The 6,000-nt window shown below is 37.7% G+C and overlaps 1 pseudogene; it reads right to left on the reverse strand.

Annotated features, from left to right (window-relative positions):
- Positions 1–2,230: 2,230 nt before the first annotated feature.
- On the reverse strand, positions 2,231–5,064 carry LOC142505903 (wall-associated receptor kinase 2-like; annotated as a pseudogene).
- Between the last annotated feature and the right edge of the window lie 936 nt (positions 5,065–6,000).

Genomic DNA, 6,000 nt, shown 5'->3' on the forward strand with positions numbered 1-6,000 from the left:
TTATATTTTTATTTTTATTTTTAATTTAAAATTTTTAAATAAATATATTATTTTTAATAAAAAAATATAGAAAAATAATTAATTTGAAAATAACAAAATATTTACATTGTTGTGTATGTTAGAGTAGATGCCCTGCAAGCCAACGGTTGACTAGGGATTTTATTGACTCAGTTGTAATAAACAATCTTTATTTTAATATAATTTAACTTTTTATGGTCTTGTTATACTTTATCTGTATACCCATGCAAACAACATAGATAAAGTCCTTGATTATGCTTTAATACAAATGAATCATAATTCGATGTTGAAACTCATTTGTAAACACTGCATATTCTAAATTCCTTCCTAGTCGATTCAGCCGCCTAAAACAGGGATAAAGGCCGCTTGAGCTCGAGACTAGCATATGTGATGTTGTGTACTGCGTTTCTTGGTAAGGGCATGGAGATGTCCAAACATGCAGATGGGTAGTCATATGATGATTATACCGAACAACCCTCCCTCGGACTTTCCAAGTGGTTATCATTCATCGAGAGGATAAGTCCGTGGTTATGATTGTACACCATTAGTCCTTACGACCCGGGACAACACTGCGGCTCTATATGCTAGAGCTGTGCTTTGACTCGTTTACCGGCTCCAGGAGAGTCATCAGGTGGCGAGGTTGGGTACAGTTGCGACACATATAGGAGCCAGTGCATTGTAGTCGGGGATTCACCGCTCACCTACGGGTGTGGATATCCTATGTGATCTAATGTAATAATAGTGCATGGAATTCTGTGGCCAGAGTATGAGATGTACGTTGGAGAAGGAGTTCTCCAATAGTACATGCGATGCCACTATTATAGTTATCACATAGTTATCGAATTATTATGCAACCCTCGATGAACCAATGGTTGCAGATTCGATTGGGATATATGAGATGAAGGGACCGTACTGTACGTTAATCATAATCGACTGATTCTTGCAGGCACTATCAGTGATACCTAGGGGATCATAGGGCGATGCTACTAGACGGTCTTACCATGATCCGATGGGTGCAATCAGAAATGAGTTCTGACATTCTTAATCAAGGTGTTGATGAAAAGAATGAGGCTAACTAGGGTAAGCCCGAATAAAGAATTTTGTCCTGAATCACAATGAGTTGTGAACCCACGGCTAGCTGTATCCCTGAACCATTGATGGTCACACAAGCACTGGATCGTTTGTTCCCGTTGAGAGAATAAATTCAAAGAGTTGAATTTATAGTAAATTCAAGTAGTTGAATTTATGATAATTAAATTTTGAGAAAATAAATTCAAGGAGTTGAATTTATAAGATAGTAAATTCAAGAGTTGAATTTATGAAATTTGGAGATAATAAATTCAAGGAGTTGAATTTATAAAATTTGAGAATTTAACTTTATTAAACTCAAATGTTGGGTTTATTAAATATTAAATTTTGGATGTGATAGGAATTCAAGTAGTTGAATTTATAATTTAAATAATAAATTCAAATGTTGAATTTATAATGTATTTAATTTATTAAGCTCAAGAGTTGAGTTGATTAATTAATAAATTAAATATGGTGGATAATATGTTTAATGGGCTTGTAGGAGTACAAGTCCAACATATTAAATAATTAAAGTTATTAATGGGCCTTGATTAATGGATTAAACTAGTGTGAACTAGCCCAATTAATTAATCGAGCCCATTAAGGTTAATTATGGAATTTAGGTCAAGATTATTGTGTTTAAGGAAATAAATATATATTGACCTAGCCTCCACCAATTCAATGGGGATTCACGAGAGGCACACAAAAATTCCTCCATAATATTTTGGCCACTTTTTCAAGAAAAATAATTTTGAGTCCTCTCTCAATATTTTGATCTCAACGTAAAAACTTCTTTCAAATATTCTAGTGCTATTTGAAAGAGGAATAAATCTTCTGGTCGTGGACCTGATTAGAAGAAAGGAGTCTTTTGAAGAAAGTTCGTAGGGATTCATCAAGAGCTAGATCCGTCATACCGGATCAGTTGGTGCCATGTGATTTATTCACAAAAGATATAACTTTTAAACGCCCTATGTATGTTTAAGTTAAAATCATACGAACGTCCAAACATATTTTGATTGTCAAAATAAAATAAAATTTTTAAACTTCCGCTGCGTTTGGGCGTGTAGAAAACCGAGATCCAACAGTGTAAACACTTAACCCATGCAAAAAGACATTAGTTTGATTTAAACATATGAAGCAAATATTGTTTCTCCAACACTGAAGGGTAATTTCATTAATATGTTTCAGAAATGGGAAGTGCATAAAGAGCGCAATACACACACATGGGAGACATAAATTACAAAAGTTCTCACCACAAAATTGATGAAAACTAATCAGCGTGGGCTGCTTATTGCTTGGATCAAAGGGGAAGTCCCCGTATGCTGCATTGTGTAAGGCCCAGTGCTAGGCTCCGGACTTATGGTCACAGTGTACAAGTCTGTTGCTTCTTCCTCGTTCATCAATCCCACAACTTCTTCCTCTACCTCTTGCTGAATCCATGGATGGTTCGAAAACTTCCGGAAACCTTCCAGTTCCATCACCACTTCTCTCATCGTCGGCCTATCCTCACTGTGTAGCTTTAGGCATCTCTTTATGAGCTCTGCAACGGCCTGGAGTTGCTCTAAACTCCCTTCCCTACGTACTCGGGGATCCAAGATTTGGAACAAGCGGTTGGTTTTTAAGGACATCAAGAAAAACGTGGACAGGCTCTTTTCATCATCTGTTTTAGTGTTGGAGAGTGGCTTTCTCCCTGTCATTAGCTCCGCAAGAACGACTCCAAAGCTGTAGACGTCACTTTTGTCAGTTAACTGGCCTGTGTGGAAGTACTCAGGGTCTAAGTATCCCAATGTCCCTTGGACTAGAGTACTCACTTGTGTTTGATCGATGGGAACTAACCTTGAAGCCCCAAAATCTGATATCTTTGCGTTGTAGTATTCGTCTAAGAGTATGTTTGGCGACTTTACATCTCTATGGATTACCGGCATTGCTGCTGAAGAATGAAGATAGGACAATGCACTAGCAGACTCAATGGCTATTCTCAGACGATTATCCCAAGAGAACCAAGGCATCCCCCCGCTGTTATGGATGTGATGAAACAAAGTCCCGTTTGAGACATATTCGTATACTAATAAAGGGACCTCTGTCTCCAAACAACAACCCAAAAGTTTCACCACGTTTCGATGGTTGACTTCGGTCAAGATAATCACCTCGTTTATGAACTGTTCGATCTGGTTCTGATCCATTACCCGAGACTTTTTGATAGCCACGATTTGTTGTGGATCTGTTAAGATTCCTTTGTAGACTGTGCCATAGCCTCCCCGGCCTAGGATTCTGTCTTCTGCATAATTGTTGGTCGCCTTTTCGAGTTCTTGAGCAGTAAAGATCTTGGTCGATTTCATGCTAACCTCGTTTGAAGAAAGCTGCTGTTTCAACAGCAATCCGCCATTCTGCTGGAAGAATTTCTCCCTTAGTTTCATTAGCTTCCTGCCTTTGATACCGAAGTATAGCCAAGTCGCAGCAATTATTAAGCCTAAGAAGCCGAAACTCATGCCTGGGTTCAAATTGAGAAAGATCAAGCAAAGGTGAGTTGTTTTGCCTCGTTGATGAAACGATCCAATATAGTTGTCAACATATTTGAAATAATGCATCTTTTGAATAAATTCCTACTTTCGAATTCGAAATAAAAAAACTGGCAAAACGATTGGAGATTTGATTGAAGATTCTGTGGAAAAAAATATGGAGAATAAAAAATGAGTACCTAATGCAAACTTGAGAACTGGAAACTCAGAGTTCTTGCAATGCATCTGCGTCCATCGCCTTTTCCATCATTAACGTATCCCTTCGCGCAAGAGCAAATATAACTGCCGAGAGTGTTGATACAAGTCGCATGAGCGTCGCATGGATTACTTGCGCATTCATTTACATCTGCCAATGAAAATTACATGTAATTCATCAGTTCATTTGTAGACAGCTCGGGGAGACCTTTAAATGTTAGAGATACTAAGAGAGAATATTTTACCTGTGCAGCCTGAACTAAGATATGGATTCCCCTCAAATCCTTTCGAACAGTTGCATCGATATCCTTGACGACCAATATTCGCCAAATCAACGCAATAACTATTCTGATGGCAGGCATAATCATCAGACCTCTGAGCTTCACTGCAGTTTTGAGAGTACCCAATGCCCCAGTCAAGAATCACCGGAACTTCGTCTGTGACTCTTTCCCAGAAACTCAAGTCGTCAAGGTTTGCTGCGCTGAATCTAAACCTGTCGGAATCTCCAAGAAAGGCATATCCACAAGGGCTAAATGACGAAACATTTTTATGACTATAGATAGTAATCAATCTTGTTTCAATGTACTGTAAACCCCTCGGAATCTCAGTTTGGCAGCATCCGATTCCACTACATTCCCCTTCGATGACATCCTTGGGACTGGAGCACATCGAGACACATCCGCTGCTGAAATTGCGAGGTTCTGATCCTTCTATCAGTGCGAAATCATCACACCCCACGATCGTGAACCTATTCGAATCAGAAAAGGTGAAAGGGCTCCCTGTCACATTGATGGACATGGTGTAATTCACAAGTCCATTAGGGACGTAGCATTTTCGGCTGACCCAGTTCTTGACGCTCATCGTGCCATCCGTGATGTCTAAAATCTCCATGTTTCCTCTGTTTATAAAGGGCCTTGGAGGATCGAATGAAGTGTTGCAGTTAACATTGAACCGTGGGCCAAAAGAACAGCCGGTTTCAAGGCCAACTCCAAACGGGTAAGGAACTGTTACGTTCCCACAGCTTCTTTGGCAATTAGGCTTGGTGATTGTGTCACCTTGTGCGATAAATCTTGAATCCGTTCTTGCTAGAGCCAGTGGGAGGCATAATAAAAGATGGAAGAAAATGGATTCCAACGACATGGTTGTGTTTATTACAGCAATTAACGACCGATTCGATCAAATATATGTTCTCTTCTGGATTGAATTAGTGGAATATAATATGGAGGATACATTTTCAGTTTCTGGGAAATTCAGAGCCAATAGTTTTCGAAGAGTCAACTCTTTCAAAGTAAACTCGTTAATTTCATATTTGTACGCAGGGTAGACTGACTGGCGGCAAGCACGTTACATTGAATTGCCATGTTATGTGGAGGTCACTGTGCCCCATACAATTTAGTCAACTGTCGATATTTTTATTACCAATAATTGTGTCTATCGAAATAAATAAATAAATAATAATAATAAAAATTGTTTACCAGGGAATTAATCGTTAATTAATAATTAGAGACTTAAATGTTTTAGACACTTTAATTTTTATTTTATTTTTACACGTTTCAGATTGATTCAATCTTGTCAATTACATTATATTCTGGTTCTATTAAAATGGCATGCTAATATACGAAAATACTTCAATGAGAACAAGTTGGATTAGAATATAATTGGGAAGTTGACTTGGATCATTCTGTGTTAACATCCAAAACAAAAAAAATACGAGGAATCCGATTTGTCCAATATCACAGCTAATTATATTCCTTTGACTTGGTAATTTATATTGAAGAAAAAAAATGCTTTACTCCGTAATAAACCTTTTGGTGTCACGCCCCAGGATGGGGTTGGTCGACACCGACGTTGCTTGATCGAGCAAAACTTGCACTGTGGAATCCTTAATAAAAATATGATTTTGTATGCTCGAAAATTAATCGCAAGTGCACGATGTCAAGTAATAGTATAATGTACGCGAGTACGAGTATCGTTCCACTGGAGACTGTATTTTGCAATTATTATTTCCAGTTATCAAATCTTTAGCAACGAAATTTGGATAGTTGTTTATGACTACTAAAATTAAATAAAACTCAAAGATAAAACTCAAGAATTAAATAATGAGATATAGAATCTAGACCAATTAATTAAATTTCAATGAGAAATGAATTTGTTGGGAATTTCAGTTCACCTACCTATCGTTAATTAATTAATTCGTTCG

Source organism: Primulina tabacum, chromosome 10 (genome assembly GCF_025594145.1).
Source record: "Primulina tabacum isolate GXHZ01 chromosome 10, ASM2559414v2, whole genome shotgun sequence".
NCBI classification, from domain to species: domain Eukaryota; kingdom Viridiplantae; phylum Streptophyta; class Magnoliopsida; order Lamiales; family Gesneriaceae; genus Primulina; species Primulina tabacum.